Source organism: Balaenoptera borealis (genome assembly GCF_965194805.1).
Source record: "Balaenoptera borealis genome assembly, chromosome: 14".
NCBI classification, from domain to species: domain Eukaryota; kingdom Metazoa; phylum Chordata; class Mammalia; order Artiodactyla; family Balaenopteridae; genus Balaenoptera; species Balaenoptera borealis.
Genome location: NC_138875.1, coordinates 49,879,385 through 49,900,754, shown reverse-complemented (window position 1 = coordinate 49,900,754; position 21,370 = coordinate 49,879,385).

The following is a 21,370-nucleotide window of genomic DNA, read 5'->3' as shown; positions in this document are numbered from 1 at the left end:
TCCCTCCTCTGCCACCCGCAGTCTCTGCCCGCGAAGGGGCTTCCTAGTGCGTGGAAATCTTTCCTCCTTCACAGCTCCCTCCTACTGGTGCAGGTGCCGTCCCTATTCTTTTGTCTCTGTTATTTCTGTTTTCTTTTGCCCTACCCAAGTACGGGGGGAGTTTCTTGCCTTTTGGGAGGTCTGACGTTTTCTGCCAGCGTTCAGTGGGTGTTCTGTAGGAGCAGTTCCACGTGTAGATGTATTTCTACTGTATCTGTGGGAAGGAAGGTGATCTCCGCGTCTTACTCTTCCGCCATCTTCTCTCCTCCCTCCCGAATGTTGGTGCTTTTAATGTTGTCTCAGTGGCCTCTGAGACTGTCATCAATTCTCTTCATTCTTTTTTCTTTATTCTGCTCTGTGGTAGTTATTACTACTATTTTATATTCCAGGTCACTTATCCATTTTTCTGCCTCACTTATTCTGCTATTGATTCCTTGTAGAGAATTTTTAATTTCATTTATTGTGTTGTTCATCATTGTTTGTTTGCTCTTTAGTGCTTCTACGTCCTTGTTAAATGTTTCTTGTATTTTCTCCATTCTATTTGCACAATTTTGGATCATCTTTACTATCATTACTCTGAATTCTTTTTCAGGTAGACTTCCTATTTCCTCTTCACTTGTTTGGTCTGGTGGGTTTTTACCTTGCTCCTTCATCTGCTGTGTGTTTCTCTGTCTTCTCATTTAGCTTAACTTACTGTGTTTGGGGTTTCCTTTTCACAGGCTGCAGGTTCATAGTCCCCGTTGTTTTTGGTGTCTGCCCCCAGTAGGTTAAGTTGGTTCAGTGGGTTGTGTAGGCTTCCTGGTGGAGGGGACTGGTGCCTGTGTTCTGGTGAGTGAGGTTGGATCTTGTCTTTCTTGGTGGCAGGACGGCATTCGGTGGTGTGTTTTGGGGTGTTGGTGAACTTATTATGAACTCTGCTAATGGGTGGGGTTGTGTTCCTGTCTTGCTAGTTGTTTGCCATGGGGTGTCCAGCACTGTAGCTTGCTGGTTGTTGAGTGGAGCTGGGTCTTAGCGTTGAGTCGGAGAACTCGGGGAGAGCTCTCGCCGATCGATATTACGAGAGGCTGGGAAGTCTCTGGTGGATCAATGTCCTGAACTCGGCTTTCCCACGTCAGAGGCTCAGGCCTGACACCCGGCCAGAGCACCAAGACCCTGTCAGCCACATGGCTCAGAAGAAAAGGGAGGACAAAAAAAGAAAGAAAGAAAGAAAAAATAAAATAAAATGAAATAAACTTATTAAAATAGAAAAAAATTATTAAAAATAAAAAAGTAATTAAAAACAGAGAGAAAGAAAGAAGAGAGCAACCAAACCAAAAAACAAATCCACCAATGATAACAAGCACTAAAAACTATACTAAAAAGAAAAAAGTGGACAGTCAGAACCCTAGGACAAATGGCAAAAGCAAAGCTATACAGACAAAATCACACAAAGAAGCATACACATAAAACCAGAAACAAATCAGATGCAGAAAGCAAACCCCAAGTCTACAGTTGCTCCCAAAGTCCATTGCCTCAATTTTGGGATGATTTATTGTCTCTTCAGGTATTCCACAGATGCAGGGTACATCAAGTTGATTGTGGAGATTTAATCCGCTGCTCCTGAGCCTGCTGGGAGAGATTCCCCTTTCTCTTCTTTTTTCGCACAGCTCCTGGGGTTCAGCTTTGGATTTGGCCCCGCCGCTACGTATAAGTTGCCTGAGGGTGTCTCTTCCCCGCCCAGACAGGAGGGGTTAAAGGAATGACTGATTAGGGGGCTCTGGCTCACTCAGGCCGGGGAGAGGGAGGGGTACGGATGCGGGGCGAGCCTGCGGTGGCAGAGGCCAACATGACATTTCAACAGCCTGAGGCGCACCGTATGTTCTCCCAGGGAAGTTGTCCCTGGATCACGGGACCCTGGCAGTGGTGGGCTGCACAGGCTCCCAGGAGGGGAGGTGTGGATAGTGACCTGTGCTTGCACACAGGCTTCTTGGTGGCCGCAGCAGCAGCCTTAGCATCTCATGCCCATCTCTGGGCTCCACACTGATAGCGCGGCTTGCGCCCGTCTCTGGAGCTCGTTTAGGCAGTGCTCTGAATCCCCTCTCCTCGCGCACCCCAAAACAATGGTCTCTTGCCTCTTCGGCAGCTCCAGACTTTTCCCCGGACTCCCTCCCGGCTAGCTGTGGCGTACTAGTCCCCTTCAGGCTGTGCTCACACAGCCAACCCCAGTCCTCTCCCTGGGGTCTGACCTCCGAAGCCCGAGCCTCAGATCCCAGCCCCCACCCGCCCCAGCAGGTGAGCAGACAAGCCTCTTGGGCTGGTGAGTGCTGGTCAGCAGCGATCCTCTGTGCAGGAATCTCTCCGCTTTGCCCTCTGCACCCCTGTTGCTGCACTCTCCTCAGTGGCTCTGAAGCTTCCCCTCCATCCACCCCCATCTCCACCAGTGAAGGGGCTTCCGCGTGGTGGAAACGTTTCCTCCTTCTCAGTTCCATCCCAGAGGTGCAGGTCTCATCCCTATTCTTTTGTCTCTGTTTTTTCTTTTTTCTTTTGCCCTACCGAGGTACGTGGGGAGTTTCTTGCCTTTTGGGAAGTCTGAGGTCTTCTGCCAGCGTTCAGTAGGCGTTCTGTAAGAGTTGTTCCACATGTAGATGTAGTTTTGGTGTATTTGTGGGGAGGAGGGTGATCTCCACGTCTTACTCCTCTGCCATCTTGAAGGTGCCATTCACTCTTTTTAATTTTGATAGCTTCATTCTCATAAATACAAAATTCCCAAATTCAAAAGTAAGTAAGTTTCTTTGAATATAATTTTTCCTAGCCTCGGTTTTTCCCTATTTTTATTTATTAGACCATATGAGGTCCTTTCAGTGTTCATAGTCATAACTCCATTCTTGGTAATTTCCGAAGAAATTCATCAGGTTGATAAAAATATAAATGTAGTTAAGTGGATACCAATATGAAAGAGAGAAAGAGTTATCATTCTTTGTCTCACCTTTGACACTATGTAGACATATGCTACTGACGTTATTTGACCCTCCACACTGGGACCCTCACAGGCTCAATTCATAGTGGGTGAGAGTCAATATTCTTTCAAAGGAAAAGTCCTAACCATACAGTTTCTATCAGAGTTTTCAATCTTTTTATATATAGTTCTTTGGTCCTTATTCATGGATTGTCCCTTCCTTTAAAAAAAGATATCTTATTTCCTTTGGCCAGTGGGTTTCCAAACCCACATTTGTTCTTTTTGACTGATATTATCAGACCAGTGCAAACCCTAGAAACTCCATATATTTGCAAAATACATCAATTTTTATTTCATGTCACTTTTTTCCTATAACATTCAAATTTTACATTATTTAAACAGTTTTCCCTTAGGTTATCTATATAGTATTATCCAGTTGGGGTATTCACATCCCTCCTCTTTATGACCCACATGAAAATTTTTGTATTGTTATTTTGTTGTTTTCATATCCTGCCCTTTTCTAAGAGATCACTTTTCTTTTCCTTTTAAAGGGCACTGAACCCTCCTGATATCATTCAAAGCAAGGAACATGAAGCCTAAAATATTTTTCCCAATCTTCTTCCTCCTTTTCTCTATTTTTTATTAAAATTGTAACATAAAAATGTCACTCTGAAGAAAAGCCTTGGGTTCATCATTCCCAGCTCCCCTTCCCTGGGAAGAGAATACATTGCCTTTTAATCATGTTGGCCTTCCTTTTCCATCAGGCAATAAAAAAACAGTCTCAACAGAGGTTGCCAGTTATAACTTATGTATAAAAAATTGAATTAAAAACATTTGATGAGGCAGAATCAGTTCCATAGGGACCCCACGCCCCATATTTCCCAGGTTTTTATTTTCTCCTTGCCTTCCTATAGTTTCTCTTCTTAATTTTGTCTTGAATGATTCTTTCTCCCAAACATACCCTTAGGATCTTAAAGGGGACTCCTTGCCTAATTTCCCCATTTTTTTCTTCTTTCTTACCAGCATGCTTCTGCATTTATTTTCTATTGACTCTGTACTCTAACCCTCTACAAATATTCATTATAGTTAGAAGTCTCAATCTACCTTCTCCTCTGATGCATCAACTGCATATGAACTGAGTTCTTGTGAGATTATTTCCTTTTTCTTATTGACTAGATATATGGACTCTCTTTCGGTTCACCATGTGGTTTTCCAAATGGATTTATATTGCTGGTACAGAAACATGCCTACATCATCAATCTTATCTTTCTTCTTTAATGATTTTTACCTGCCTTCAAATTGGCCAGTTCCTCCAATCACATTTCTTAATCTCCATCTCATGCATTTGGATGTTAAACCCTATACTTTCATGGTTTAACACTGAATCATGCCCTGTTATGGGGACTACCTTCCCCTGGGTATTCCCTAGAAACTCTATACTTATCTCCCTTCTGGTGAATATAGTAAGTACCTTTCCCCTATCTCCTGTTTATTGCAGGCTGAGTGTTGTGTCAGCTATTAATGCACATTACTTGCAATCTGGCAGTGTAAATTCTGGCAGAAGATTTGATAGGATGTAACCTGTTGGCTTAAGGGGTTCGAATTTCTTGCATCCTTCTCTGTTTATTCTTAAGGAAAGTTTTCAGTAACCCATTTTGCGTGGACTCCATTAAAGTTTTACTTTTTCCTGAAAGCCTTCCTTGATTCCTTATCCCCTTTTTCCTGCTTCCTGCCCTTACCTGGATCTCCACCATTAGCCTCCATGTGCCTGAAGTACCCACGGAAATGGTGCATGTTTATCATGGTGTGGTGGGCAGCTTCCAAAATAGCTCCCGGTGACCCTGCCTTCTGGTATTCACAGTTGTCATCTTAACCCCTGAGTGTGAGCTGCACCTACTGAATGGCTTTGAACAAATACAATATGGCAGAAATGATGGGATGCTACTTCTGAGCTTAGATAACAAAAATTGCCCCTCTCTCTGGCTCTTCTTACTTGCTCAGTCTAAGAGAAGCCACCTGCCATATTGTGAACTGCTCTGTGCAGAGGCTCACACAACAAGAAAGTGAGGGAAGCCTCTGACCAACAGGCAGCAAGAAACTGGGGCCCGCAGGCGAATAGCCCACGAGAAACTGAACACTGCCAAAAACCATGTGAGTGAGCTTGGAAATGGCTTCTTCTCCAGTCAGGCCTTTAGCTGAGACTTCCTTGCAATCTTGTGAGAAACCCATAGCCAGAAGACCCAGCTAAGCTGCTCTCAGATCCTGACTCACAGAAAGTGTGAGATAATAAATGTTTGCTATTTATGTCACTCAGTTTGGGGGTAATTTGTTACACATCAAGAGATAACTAATATACATGGTATTATAAATATGGCTTATATATCTGACTCTTTCATTAGCCTGTATAAGTGGTGACAGTGTTCTAATGAAGTAGTCAGCTCTATTTCCTCAGGACCATAATATAATATAATATAATATAATATAATATAATATAATATAATATAATATAATATAATATAATATAATATTAGTATAATATAATAATGCCTGAACCATAATACTTGCTCAAAAAATATTTATTGAATAAATGATCTAATGAGAACTTCCCATTTCTCTAAAACTTTTTAAATCACTACTGCCAGTAAGTTGCTGTATCAGTTGAGTTCTGTCTTAGTCTGTTCAGGCTTCTGTAACAGAATACCGTAGACTGGGTGACTTAAAAACAACAGAAACTTATTTCTCACAGTTCTGGAGGCTGGAAGTCTAAAATCAGGGTGCAGGCAGATTCAGTGTCCAGTGAGGGCTGCTTCCTAGTACACAGATAGCCATCTTCTTGCTGTGTCCTCACGTGGTTAAAGGGCTAGGGATCTCCCTGGGGCCTCTTTTATAAGGGCACTAATCTCACTCATGAGGGAGCCACCATCATGACCTAATCACCTCCCAAAGGCCCCACCTCCAAATACCATCACTCTGGGCATTAAGATTTAACATATGAATTTGGGGTCGGGGGGACACAAACATTCAGTGTATGGCAGGTTTCTTGGTAACTAATTTAGGCAAACTTAAGCAGGAAAGCAATCTATTGAAAGGGTAACAGGTAGCTCAGAGACCTGAGGCAGGCTAGAGAAGGATGTTTAGAGAAGGCACAAGCACCAGGAGAGGCTAAAATTGGTCAAAGCCCTTGGGGACATTGGTCAGGACATATTGCAAGGTACTTGGGCACTGCTGGACTTTGGATTCCACTGCTGCCACTGTGCATTTTTATGTCCTTTCCTAAAGACCTTAAGTTCAGAGCAGGGTATCGGTTAGCTGAGCTGTGCCCCCTGCCAGTGCACAGCGGAAAGGACTGTCTCCCCACCTGTTGGTAGATGGAGGTGAGTTCCTACCTCTCTCCAGAATCACCAAAGTGGTATTTCCCCAAAGAGGGAGGGAATCAGATGATGGGGGCCAAAAAATGACAAATGGTCATGCCATCGAACAAACTAATTCTATCCAAACTCAGTAGGAAACCCCCCCATTAGAGGAACAGCTCTTTCCTTAGAAGCTTTACTATTCTCTTTTAGGTAATTTTGTTTTTATTTTTAAACTTTCTTACCATATGGATTCCCTTTGAGCACAAATCCTCTAAAATAATAGTCCATGCATAAATGTTAACCCTGGTTCCTTTCTTGCCCCCGACTTGACATCTATTATAGTTCATTTTCTAGTCAGATGTGTGAAGAACTAAAAGAGCATGTTTATATGTTTTCTTTTCTCAGGTATGAAAAGGCCTAGACTAATGCTTTTAGTCTAAAGAAATAAATGTACAAAGCACCTAGTGCTAGACCTGGTACCCACTGTAAAGCCAATGAATAGCACTTCCCTTTCTGTCACATGTGTCTTCCAAGAGTAATTTGAGCTTTTCTTCCCATGAAGTTTTATAAATGGTACCTCTATACTTGTGGAACTAACTATTGTGAACACTCATTTTCTCTGCTCTTACTTATATTCTTTAATTATTTATTTTCAGCCCCAACAAAAACTCACCAACTAATCCTAATCCTCAAAATCTATATTTTTTCTTTATTTATCACTGGCAATTTTCCTGGGCCTCACTTCTTTCTTGTTTCTCGCATTTTTCCAACCTTGTGGTGGAGACAGAACATCCCACTAATGACCCCCTTTGCTTGTTTTCTGGGATTTTTTTGAGCTCCTCCTTCTAAGCCCCATCTTTGCTTGTGTTCCAAATACCTCTACCTTTCAAGTTGCTGGTTTCTCCATTTTTCTTTCCTTCTTCACATTCTCTCTCTCTTTGGACCTGCTTTATTCTTTCTGCCCAACCATCTTAAAAGTTCTTTCTCTGAGTCTTCTCCTATTGAACCTCATACTTGCACCTCTATCTTAATTGAAGAACTCTCTAAGATTGTTTTTCTTTTTTCTCTTTTTCTGCCTATTTTGCTTTCTATCAACTATAATTTTAGCCATGCATTCAACACTTAATTATTTACGTATTTATTCTGTGACTATAACTGCATGAGGTGCCAAGGAGGCCAAAAAGAACAAACCGAAATTCTGCACCAAGGAGTTCAAGACTCAGCAAAGAAGGAAAACTTAAAAAACCAAAAATTTAGTACAATGTGGAGAGATTGATCCTGCTTGAGAAGATTGAAGCAGGCTTCACAGAAGAGGGAACATTCACCTGGGTTCAAGAAGGGTCAGTAGGGTTTTTCCAGACAGAAATGGGGAACATTATTTCAGGCACGTAGCTGAGTAAAGTCAAAGATTTTGTAGGCTGTTCACTAGAGGATGCATGAGGGCTGAGATTCAGCCCATGTTGTGCTCATGACTGCTGGTACCTGGGCGCACGGCTGTATCAGCCCAGAGGAAGGAGCACAAAGAAATCACATGGGCTGGTGGCATGAAAGTGCATCGTTTATAAGAAGCAAATACTATGCAGCTTATTATTTTTGCCCTTTTATTCTGTGTACTTGAAACCCCTAATCATGAGCTTTTCCAAATTTAAATTCTTCTTAGGTTAATATATTAATACATAGTATATGTGTGGCCAACCTCAGAACCTGCAGTGCTTCCAGATAAATGGGTTATTCCATTCTTTTCTTTCTCGCATTTATGTTTCTCAGTACACCTAATGGCACAGTATCTCCTTAGCCAGACAAATCTCTCTTCTCCAGCTACTGTTTCCAAATGTTTATTTCCCTTGACTTAATTAAAGCTAGCAGTACAAAATTCGGTCTCAAGTTCTATCTTTCTTTTTTCTTCTTTTCTTACTTTCTATATTGTTCTTCCAAAAGAAACTTTTGGAAAAGTGGCCCACTTCTAAAACGCGTGCGCACGTGCGCGCGCACACACACACACACACACACACACACACACACTCACCCAGACTTCCTAGAATTTTAATAAATCAACTATCATTTTATACCTGAGCGCGATCTAGAGGCATGAGAACTAACCTTATGCCTCTTACTCACTGATACAGAAAGAAAATCTCAGATGGTAAGGGATTTGCTCCAAGTCATGGAGTTAGTTAACAGAAGAGTCATTTCCAATTATTTTTCAAAAGATGTGTATAACATACTTCCAACTGGGGCCATTATTGGTGTTTCCATATTGTTGATGAATCATTCAGTACTCCTCATATCAGAAACTTAACATGGGATACATTTTTCCTTTGCTAACTTTTTTATTTTTACTTTTGGAACCTTTGCAGACCTAGGGAATGAATACACATTCCAACAAGTTGCCCTTTCTTGCGTTTTCTCTTTCAGATATTAAACTTCTCTACTACCAGTTTTCCACACTTAGAGAGGACTTGGTCCTCTCTTTTTGTGATGCCTTATGATTTGCTCCCTGGTTGTTTTGCCAATGCCATGTTTAAAACTTTCTCAGGCTCCTCCAGAATGATCCTGATCTTCTGCCTGGGCTGAGGTCCCCATGTTCCATCATTCGTCCACTTGCTGGCACCCTGCCCACCTTCTTGCTGCTCCACTGACCCCCACAGAGAGCAGGAGAGAAAGGGTCTCCTATAAGACAGAAATCCACCCCCCCTTAACTTTAGCCCTGCTCTTCTTTCTTAGACAGAATTCATCTCTTTAGACAGGTCCCCACAAAGTTTTTGTTTTTAGAAACGATTTGAGGATAGCATATAAATAGAGCACTAATGAATGTACAACTTAAAATATATACATAGATGCCTTTATCATAATAACATTTTTATATTTATCCCTTTATCTCTCCAGTCCGAGAACTTCACCTTTATAAAATCCGCTTCAAGTGGCCAGAGCAGTCTTTCAAAAATACAATTCGGGTCATGTCACTTCTTGTTTAAAATTCTCCACTGCTTTCCCATTGCAATTAGACCAAAATCCAGGCATCTTACCACAGCATGTATGGCCCTGCAGGAAATGGCCCCTGCACCTCTCTGACTTCCTGCCTTCCCCCTGCCCCTCACCCCCCTAAGCCCACGCCACACTGACCTTTTCATTTCTCAAACATGCCAAGCTCCTTCTCACCCCAGGGCCTTTGCACTTACTGTGCTCTCTGCCTGGAAGAATCAGCCCCCAGAGCTTTGCCTGGTTGCTCCTTGCTAGCATTCAGTATCCTCTGCACTGACTCTCCACTCCATCACTTCTGTTTTCTTCATTGTACTTGCCACTACCTGAAATACCTTGTTCATTATTTGTTTGTTTGTTATTGTTGGTCTCCTCCCTCTAGAATAGCACCTGTCCAGGGAAACTTTCTGCAATAATGGAAAAGTTCTCTAAGCCGCCCAATGCAGTAGCCAGTAGTTACATGTGGCTATTAAGCACTTGAAATGTAGTTAGTGAGACACAAGTATGTTTTGTGTGACTTCACCCAATAAGTCAACAAAATACTAGAAAATATCAGCACACCCTTATATGAAATCATAGGGTGTCTATGGCTGAAGTATTGCTGTAATTCTGGTTACTCCACTTTAATAAAAACCTAACATAGCAGAGACAGGTCAGGGGAAAGGCAAATAAAATAAAATAATGATGGAGGGGTTTCTGCAAGGCAGCATGAGCCCATCTGCCTTGATGTGAATTAGATGGGAGAAAGGGGGTCCTCTTTGGTAGACACAGCCCCCTGGCCTCGGCCCCCTCCTTGGGGGGGAGCGTGCCAGCTGGATTAGAGCCAGCACTCTCCAGGGCCAGTCTGAAAAACTGTAAGGTTGGCCCAGTGTTTCTGCAAATGGTTAAAATTATTTATATTCTTCAGTAGTCTACAATGGTCTAAGTGGTGGGCAACTAGTCACCTGATAACATTTTATAAAACTGTAAAGTATAGATATATGGTGAAATATATATATATATAAATATATATTAAGATAGAGAGAGATTGAGAGGGAGAGAGAGGTGAATAAACGGAGAGTTTAGCAACTTTGGAAAACTGGAAGTAGGAGCACACTTTGAAATTGAATCTACAGTGTTATGACCAAAAAAATTTTTAAAGCAACTTGTACTCCTAGATTACAGACTTAAATGTATATCGTTTTTTAAAATTAATTAATTTATTAATTAATCTATCTATTTATGTATTTATTTTTGGCTGCACTGGGTCTTCTTTGCTGCGTGCGGGCTTTCCCTAGTTGCGGCAAGCAGGGGCTACTCTTCGTTGTGGTGCGGGGGCTTCTCATTGTAGTGGACTCTCTTGTGGAGCACGAGCTCTCGGTGCTCAGGCTTCAGTAGTTGTGGCTCATGGGCTGTAGAGCGCGGGCTCAGTAGTTGTGGCGCACGGGCTTAATTGCTCTGTGGCATGTGGGATCTTCCCTGACCAGGGCTTGAACCCGTGTCTCCTGCATTGGCAGGTGGATTCTTAACCACTGTGCCACAAGGGAAGTCCCCTTAAATGTATATCTTTTAAAGAAGAGTTCTAATAGACAACTATGGATTAAAAATAATTCACCATTTTAAAATAATTTAGTATTTCAAAGTTCAGATCTGCATGACCTTAAGCCTATATTCCAGAATTCTGATGATACATTTCTATCTCATGCCCATGACTACCTCTCTAGGACTCTGTTCTTGGGAGGTTATCAATGACCCCTATCTTTCCAGAATCATCAGTTCTTCTCTGCCTTCTCCCTCCTTGACTCATCTGTGACATTCAGCTCTGATGACCACCGACTCCTTGGAATTCAAAAAACATTTTATAGAGGGCTTATTATGTGCCAGACACTGTGTAAAATCAGGAGGAAATAAAAATCCTTTCCCTCAAGGAGTTCATAGTTTTTTGGGGGAGGCAGGCACATAAATTAGTAATTTCACTACAGCATGATGAGTGCAAAGGAGGTGAATGTGCTAGATCCTTAAGTATAGAGAATGGAATGATTAACACCATTTAGAGAAGAGAAAGAACCCAAGTTTAAAGGATGGCCCAAAGTTTGCTTGCCAGATAATGTGGAAGGCCTGGCATTCCAAACAGAGGAGGGACAATACACAAAGGATGGAAATGTGATCAAACAGAGAACTAGAAATAGCCTGGAACTGCTAGGGTGAAAAGTGTGAAGGGAGGGTAGTGGTAAGGCTGTAGTGGGAGGCAAGACGGGCTGGAGCCCGGAGCCCTGAAGGCTTTAAGCAGACGGATAATAGGGTCAGAAAAGATCACTATGGTGGGGAATAGGGGAGGGGGCAAGAGAAAGGGCAGAGATCAGTTAGGGATGGTCACAGTGAGCCAGGCATGTGAGGGTCAGAACTGGAGTTACGTGCATTGCCAGTAGGGATAAGAGTTGTAGATCATTCAGGGGTGATCGGTAGATTGAACCTAAGCCTTGGTGATTGGTTAGATGGGAAATGAAGGAAGACATGAGGACTCCCAGATCTCTGGCTTGGGTAAATCAGGGAATAGAAATGTCATCAACCAAATTAGGAAGGAGCAAAGGCAGAACAAGTGTTGACAAAGAGACAGTAAGCTTGGTCTCAGACTTGCTAATTTAACCCATGTCAGATACTGGACAAGGATAGAAGAAGGTAAAACAATCTCAGCTTTGCCACTCAATTACTTCACTTACCCTGAGCTAATTATATAAGATTTCTGGGTTTCAGTTTCCTGACCGGTAAAGCAGTCAGCACAGTGCCTGGCATAGGATATTTCCATATGATCAGATTTCCTCAACAACCCTGTAAGGTGGAAAAGGTATTATTCTCAAGAAATTGAAGCCCCAAATAACTTGCAGAAATTACAATGGTATGTGTAAAAACACTTTGTAAAATTATATTGTATATATGCTATTGTTGTTTCTTGTTGCTGTACTCATAGTCAGTACTACAACAATGCATGTATAATTGGCCTTTAATTGTCCCATGATGATAACAGTTTTAATAGTTTCCTGATAGGCTGAGGACTAAGACTGGTCCTGGCTATCATTTACGCAGAATGCGAAGAACACAGCACATTCTCAGTCTGTGCTTATGAGGCGTGAGCCTACGGAAATCTACTCGCTGAGAGGCTGGAGGTCTCTTTGGTAGTTTGTTCTATCTTCAGCTGCCTCTGAATGGTGTTTACCCCAAGGGGGAAAAATAGAATTCTCTGGGCAATATAGTACCTTAAATACTAGAGAATCTGTGCCTAGGTTGTGCTATACATTTGCAGAAATAAAAATTTACTGTGTTGCCAAAATGGAACATTATAATGCTAAAAATTAAGAAGTATTCATTTTAATTTCTGTTGGCAGTAAAACTGAGTAATACGATCATGTAGAAAATGTCCTGGGTCTGTTGCAGAATAAAAAGTTGTTTTTAAAAAACTAACAACTTTGAGCACAAGGCAGTTTCTGTTTTCACTTTACCCTCAAGAACTCATTGCACCCGTGAGTCTGAACCCATGAGAATAATAAAATAATTATAGTTTTATTTTACTGTATTCTGACACTGAATATGATCCACTAAGTCTGCATATTTCAGGTAGGGGAAAAAAACCGAAACTGGCTAGATAAAGCTGATATTTTTTCATAATATTAGATTTTCTCTGAAGAGACTTCTGTCATCTTTTACATATTTCTTCCTAAAAATTTCCTTGTCAATGATCTTCTCACTCTGAGCACACCAATGAATCCAGCTGTCACACATAGACACAAATCCCAAGCAATATTTTAAAAGAATTTATCAATTAACCAAGCAGTGCTTTATTCTGAATCTTTTGCCTCTGAGTGCAGACACTAGGAAAGAATAATATAAGAGTAATGCAAATAGCATTTGTTTTGGGACTCCTCTATCACAGTGATTGGTGATTTTTTTCGAAAGAAATATAAAGATTGGCAAGGAGAACTTTAAGCCTGTCCACTGCACAGCAATTTCGTTTTGAAATGCACCCAGTTCAAGGGTTAAATGAAAGCAAAGAAGTCACTTCAACCATGTTTTTGAAGAAAATGAAACAGCTTGATGTAAGTTAAATGAAGGGAGTCTATGACTTAAAAGAAATGGACAGATAGAGAAAAAGGTCACAAGATTAAATTTTCCCTGAGGGGAAAGTCCTTCTTTGGAATCATTAACCTCCTTCTAGGTCACTCCTGGAAAAACAGCGGGAAATCCTCTCGTGCCTGGAAAGATGGGTGCATCCCAGCAGCCCACTGACCTGGTGACTGAGAGACAGACCCGACTGTGCCCCCAGTTCCCCTTCAGGCATGCTTGATTTTAGACCTCTGTTTTAAAGAAACAAGATCTCTTCTTTTTGAACTCTGAAATAACAAAATATAAAATATGTTTTTAACGTGAAAAGTCTAATGTTCTTTCCCATAGAACAAAGGAAATACATAAAAAGTGATGGCAGTTGTCCCTGAATTGCAGTGATTTTGTGAGGTTTTTCCCCCATTTTCCACTCTTTCTATAAAATGTTCTTATAGTTTCTAAATTAAAAAAAAGTTACTTGTCTTTGCTTTAAACATATGTATTCTATATCCGTATAGATTTGTGAGTGTTAACTAGTGTTAAGGGGATGTTCATTAGTGGAAGAGGCAAACTTTTCTCTCATGTGCATTAACCACTTTTTCAACGTATTTTCTGCAATTTCTGTTTACTTATATACTGATGTATGAAAAGGGGACATAAGTATATTAATAAAATCTTTTGAGACTAAAACAAAATTTGAAAACAAAAAAGTATACATACATCCTGGCAAAATTATTTTTACAAATCTCTCTTCAATTTATTTTTCCAGCACCAAATTAAGAATAAGTATGATTATCCATGTATGGTTGCTAAACAACTTTGGTTAAAATAAATCTGATTTCTAAACTTCAAAATAATAGTAATTCCATTCTGCATCCCAAGTTTTCCTAACATGATGCACCATAAAGTAAAACTCCATGTTAAAAATGGAATTTGACTATCACAAAGCATGAAACAGAAAAATAAGCCAAAGTTAAGACAAAACTAAAAGCCCTGAAGAGTGCAAGAGCCCAATGGGAGGGGTTTTTTCTTGCCTCTTTGAAGTCTTTAAATTGATATTAAAGAAAAGGGACAAAATCTTTTAGAGTTGCAAGGAAAAGAAAGCTGCATAAACCACTCACTGCTGAATAGAGGAACATGAAGAGAAAAGTACTCTGTTCAGGTTTTGCCAATGGTTTGTATATTATTTTCCAAATTGGTTCTAAAGCAAGAGAGAGTGTTAAAGATTTTAAAAGACAATGAGACAATTTCACCGTCCCTAGAGAATAAAGACAAACTGGAGCATCAATGAGACATAAAAGGAAAATGCACTTTGTGAATCCGAACACAGCCTAGGTGTAGGGACGGGCATCTGCTAAGCTCACATGCCTCACTCATTATCTTTTGCTCGTGTTCATACACTGATTGAATAACCAAGGAGTAAGAATCTTAGACTGCATGCAGGTAACTTATTATGTAATATAAATTGGGTACAAAGATAACAATTTCCTGGCTGTGGTATGGTAAGAAAAAGAATTGTATGCCTCACTGTTTTCTAGTCAAAATGCATTTCTGAAGCAGGAAATCAAAAACACATCATAAACCCTACAACTAGACTAAACACATTAAATCTGCTGATATTAGTAACTGTCACAAGGCTGCCAGGCTCAGGGAGCAGCACCTACTGACAACTACCCACTCCCGACCTCTGAACACACTTTTCTCAGATCCTTTGCTGAAGAAAAGTGAACAAATATTCCATTGTTGCTGCAGTTTATTAAATGGTCCCTTGGAATTCCCTGCAGACGCTGCTTAAACAAAAATAACGAATGGGACATGCATATGATGCACAACACAGATCTGAACTGAAAAGTGAAATAAAAGGTTTCAAGTGACATAGGCCAGAACATGTCTGAGCCCCCTCCCCCAAATAAATCACTAAAATGTCCATTCTCTACATTGCCTTTGTTTTCATTTACTTCAAAATACATCTTCTTAACTCTTCACTCATTTTACCTTAATTTCACCTTTAAATAGCAAAATAATATTTAAAAATTTTGAGGATCTGAAAAATACCCAGCTTCCCCCCAAAACATATTTTTATATATATATATACACATATGATTCTGTTTCAGATGGACTTCTACTTACTACAATGCCTGCTTATTGCTGAGGCTTCACAAGGTTTTATAGTTATCTGGCATTTCAAAATAAGGCTTGTATTTCTTTCCTTCAGTTTCAGTCGAAGGGCAGATATCTTTCTAGCATCAGTTAATTGTTGGCATAGCATCTGATCCATTTATTCACATGGCCAGACTTACTCCTTTTAAGCTGACTCCTTTGTTTACAGTCATTTCTTTCCCACTGCCCACCAACCCACAGCCCATTTTTCTTTCTGGTACAAGACGAAGGAAGGAAAGGGTAGGAACCTATCTGATGAGAGGACATATTGTACTCTCAGGCAGGTACACCTGGTGCCCCCTTTTTTCAGGAAACCACCTTCAAGAAAAATGCCATGTGGAGCTGAAACAATTATAAAGGTGCCGATTATCACCACCTGAAAAACCTTAAGAATTTAAAACTAAATGTTATATACCTCACATGGTACCTTTCCCTTGTTCCCATCCCCTCCTCCTCAAACCGCCCCCTCCCCCCCAAAAAACAGCCTTCTGATTTCATTTATCTTGAAGATTTATAAAGTAATTGATATTAAGGAAGTGATCATGAATAATTTTCTGACAGTATGAAATTGATGATGTTTGATGATTGCCAAATCTTTCTATTTTATAGAAATTATAGTTTCAAAATGAAAAGATTTGAGGGTTCTAGTCTGAAATAAAATTTCAAAAATGAGTCAGCTACTGTGAAGGAAAGACAAAGGAAAAGAAAAAAAACCCCACAAAAACCCAACAGAAAACCTGCAAGTAAAATGTTTTATTTCCATTTGTTTCCAGTGCCTTGCTGATGTGACGGGCTAGGAGGAGACTAATACACCTCACTTTAGCAGTACTAATTGTTTGCATTATCACAATAATCAAATGCAGCCATATTAATCTCTCTGGTTATTAACTTGATTTTTACACATTAAGATTTAGATTTAATCCCCTGGGATCATCTATTAATGCTTTTAAAGTTGAAGGGTTTCAGCAGTTTTAAGTTTTTTCCCTTCTTTTAGCTGCAGGCAGTAAAATTTGAACGTGTGTGGAGTTTTGTATTTTGCATTCCTGGGGGATTTTCAGACACAGTGCTGTCAAGGACCATGAATCATATTAAAACATAGCAACCTCTACAGCTATTAAAATGTCTGCAATAATGTGATTACTGTAAAATAGAAAAACTAATACCACATGTGTTACTTAAAGATCAACTTTTAAAGTCACAGAGAGAATGCTTTTGGAAAAAAAAAAAAAAATGAAGTTGTTTTTTCGCACGCAGCCAAAATGTGAAATGTCTCATCTACTGAGAAAGAAAAGTTTCAGCTCCCTTTACAAAACACATCCTTACCGAGCTTCAGGTCAACGGAGCATAAAAATGGCAAAAAGTCCAAGATCAATAAGCATGAAAAGCTGTTTTATTTCTGTTTGAGCAAGTGGTAGCGACTATGACCTGCTGGAACAGTCTCCAGTTTTATGCTTTCATAGTCACAGAACGATGACATCCAAGCAGAAAACGGAGCTCGGCCTGTTCTGATGACCTGTCAGTGTGGACCCCACGTTACCACTTGCCTTCCACTGGCTTGGGGCTCAGTCCTTAGAAATTTATTAAAGTGATTATATAGAGTCGTGCACAGATAAACATTATCCAGGAAATTGTTTGGAGCATTTGTATCATAAGACATAGAACACAAGAAGAATAAAAGCATTTTTTGTTTTAATTGCGTAAAGGGATTTAAATCATCTTAGCTTCCTGGTTTCTCTGTTGATTTTCAAAAATTAAGGATGTGAGTTAATGTATGCTTGTCACAGTTACCTCATTCAGTCAACAAATCATACAAGAGCCCGGGAATAATTTACCCCATAAGCTATCAGTATTTCTGAGATTTGCATGGTATTTTTTGTCTTATTTCTGAAATATCTCTCAGTAAAAGAAGCATAGCCTGCACCATGTTATTATGTATATTACCTATTAGGATATTTTATAATGTTTTTATTCTATAATTTCTTATCTGAGAATAAAAAACAAAATATCAGTTTTGGTATTTGAATGTAACAACTTATCAAAGAACATAAGGTGATAAATATATGACAATTTTCACATGAAAAGGCACAAAGATTAAAGAATTTCAAATGATCCCAAGCCTTGAAGTACATGGCCTGTTTGGACATTTCCTTGAAGCATTTGGGCACATTCTGAAAGATAGGATCAGGTACTCTTTTGCTTCTTCTTATTGGGCAAAAGCTTTCCACACTTCCCATACGCTTTCAGGGGACTGATGACTTTGGCACACGTTAATTGTCCAGTGGACAAAAAAATGCTGAATCCTGTCCAATTTCTGTTACCTAAGGATCAGTGCATATACAGCTTGTCTGGAATTAAAGTCGGGCTATAGGGTAGCAGAGGAACTGACTTTAGTGCCCTTGGAATAACTAGTAGGCATTACTAATACCCAACCGGGTGTACTGTTTACCACTCTTAACATTAGCCTGAATCCTAATCAGTCCTTTAGAAATGATCCCACTAGCATAACATTCATGGAAGTCAATTTTCTAGAAGATTTTCTAGTCCTTTTTGAATCTTAGAACAATATTGACAGTAGGGATAAGCAAGGATGAAGGATGTTCCCCTTTGTTTCATCAACTACCTTGAGACATGTACACAAAGAATCTTACAGGAATGAAAATGTAACCACTCTCCAAACAGTTTAGTGTCATTTCTAACTGTCATTGGGCTGGAAACTTCCTTCAGTGTATAGTCCATTCCTTGTAGGGGAGGTTCAGAAGAAGCCAGAGCAGAAGTTTCTGTATGAACCTGGTGAAGGTAAGAGGAATCCATCCCTTGCTCAGTCAGATTCTGCACAGACATGATCTCAGGTGTCCTCGCCCCAACTCTGCAGGACTGTCTGCCATTTTGCAGGTAAGAAAAAGGACTGGAGAGGTTCAACACTCGCCCCAAGTCACACAACTTGTAAGTGATGAAATGGGGACTCAACTCTAGATCTGTCACATCCCCAAACTCATTCCCTTTCTAGTAAATCATGCTGCCTCCCACCTGGGGCTGAGGTCAGTGACAAGTGTTATACCCTTTTACTCTTTTTTTTTTTTTTTTAATTTTATTTATTTATTTATGGCTGTGTTGGGTCTTCGTTTCTGTGCGAGGGCTTTCTCTAGTTGCGGCAAGCGGGGGCCACTCTTCATCGCGGTGCACGGGCCTCTCACTATCGCGGCCTCTCTTGTTGCGGAGCACAGGCTCCAGACGCGCAGGCTCAGTAATTGTGGCTCACGGGCCTAGTTGCTCTGCGGCATGTGGGATCTTCCCAGACCAGGGCTCGAACCCGTGTCCCCTGCATTGGCGGGCAGACTCTCAACCACTGCGCCACCAGGGAAGCCCTCTTTTACTCTTTTAACAGATAGCTGAAGATCAGCGCAGGAACAAGCGCAGGCTTTGGATGGGCAGGACATCTAGAGTCTAAAGAAACTTTGGTCTAAATCACAGCTCTCATCCTTATTGCATGACCTTTGGCAAGTTTGTAATAATAGAAGAAGGAGAAGAAGAAGAAGAGGACGACACAGAAGGATGATAGCTACTATTCCCCGAGTGTGGACGGGGAGCTGGAGAAGGAACTAGACACTTATGAAAGAGCTAATGTCACAACAACACTTCAAGGTAAATTTTGTGTTCTCAATTGTCAGATAAAGAAGTGGAAACACAGAAAAGACACTTGGATATATTTCCTAGATTTGCTTCCAGAGAAGCTATTAGAGGCTTCTGTTCCAGGTCTGGGCTCCTCTGACTTCCTATAAATTTGGAACATCTTAGAATCTCCACATCTTTAAGATGGATTCATGAGGTTGTTGTGCTTAGTAAATGAGACAACATATCCCAGTGTCATTCTAGATGAATCATAGATGATCAGGAAAGTTTGATTTTTCCATCTCCCCCAGGAAAATAAAAGTGTATGATCCTCAAACACTCCATTAACTCCTTGCCAATGGCTAAGGCTGTTCTTTCTACCCCTACTTCTCTGCAGAACTTCTGGTCTTCCTTCAAGTCTCCCCTCAAAATCGAATGTCCCCTCCTCCTGCCAGGCACATGGCATTTTACACGTTTCTGTCATGTATTGTCTCCTCCACGACATTGGGCTGTTCCAAGGCAGGAACAATGCTTTACTTCTACTTTCCCCCAGTGCTTATAACTCTTCCTGAAACTGAGTAGTTGTTCATCAAATACTACCAGAATGGTAACGTTCATAAATGTTTATTGAGCACCCATGTGGAAGCATCTCTCTACTAGGTCCAAAAAGTGACTGACCGAGGGCTTCAGGAAATTTCCAGAGGTAAGTGCATTGTCATAGAGATGAGGCTGCTTAACCAACCTCACTCCCCGCTTCCCCCCCGCCCGACCCTGGGTAGCCTGACCTCTCACACTTTGATGATCACTGCACATCCAGCTTCTACCTCAGTTTGGGCTGTGAACCTGGGCCTTGTGTTTGCATATGTGTGAGTGATGATAAAAAGCATAAAAACGGCCAAGCAAATATCTAAAATCAGTGTTAGCAAAGTTTATTTTTGTGTATTAGTCAGGGTTCTCCAGAGGAACAGAACCAATGGGATCTTAATTATAGGAATTGGTTGAGGCAGTTACAGAGGCCAAGAAGTTCCACTATCTGGAGTCTGCAAGCTGAAGAACCAGGAAAGCCTGTGATGTAATTCAGTCCAAGTCCAAAAGTTGGAGAACCAGAAGCACCAGCTGCCCAGGGCAGGAAAAGTCAGATGCTCCAGCTCAAGGAGAGAGAGAATTTGCACTTCCTTTGCTTTTTCGTTCCATGTGGGCCCCCAGTGGATTGGCTGATGCCCGCCCACATTGCTTCAGGGTGCTTCTCTTTACTCAGTCTACTGAGTCAAATGCTGATCTCTTCCGGAAACACCTTCACAGACACACTCAGAAATAATTGTTATCAGCTCTCTCTTAGGCAGTCAAGTTGATTCATAAAATGAACCATCACACCCTACTGTAAAATAAATGTAATAATTAATAACGCACCCTATTCTCTTGGGCTGGGAGCCAGACCGTGCAATCTCGTGGAGGAGAGCAGGCGCCCAGGATGATTCCTTAAGTTTCAACCAGCCCTTCTCTGATGCTCAGGAACCACTTAAATACCCTTGTAGGTTCCCAGCACACATCCACTCTTTTGATTTCTGGGTCCTCCCCACTCTCCTGAGGAGTCCTTCCCAACTAGGGAAACAATTTTACCTTTCCTGATATCAACACGTAAAAACAACCAACCAAAGGAGAACAAGAGGACCCGGGTGAGCGTCCACATCTTTCCTCTTCAGCCCTTCCTCTGGCTCAGTATTCATCTTCTCTGTTCTCTTCTTTCTCAGATGGACGGATCTTAGTCCTAATTTTTAAGCTGACGTCATCAACTGAAACTTTTCTATCCTCTCCCACCACCTCTGCTCTCTCAGGTCTGCCCCGACCCCAGCATCTGTAGTCCATTTCTCTATCTTGACTCACTTCATTCTGCTTTTCAAACATGCAAACATTCCACTTTTTAAAACTGTGGTTCTCAAAGTGAGGTCTCCAGACCAGCAGCATCGCATCCTCAGAACTTGTTAGAAATGCAAATTCTTGAGCCCACCCAAGACCTTTGATTCAGAAGTTCATGGGTGGAGTCCTGCAGTCCTATTTATTACCAGCCCTCCAGGTGGTTTTGGTGAGCTAATGTTTGAGAACCACTGTCTTTCATTAAAGCCTCCTCAGGTCCCTTTGTTCCGGAGCTATATTCTCTCTCTCCTTTAACTGTCAAAGGTCTTTATCAAGCAATCTTCACTTACTCTTTTCTCACTTCTAA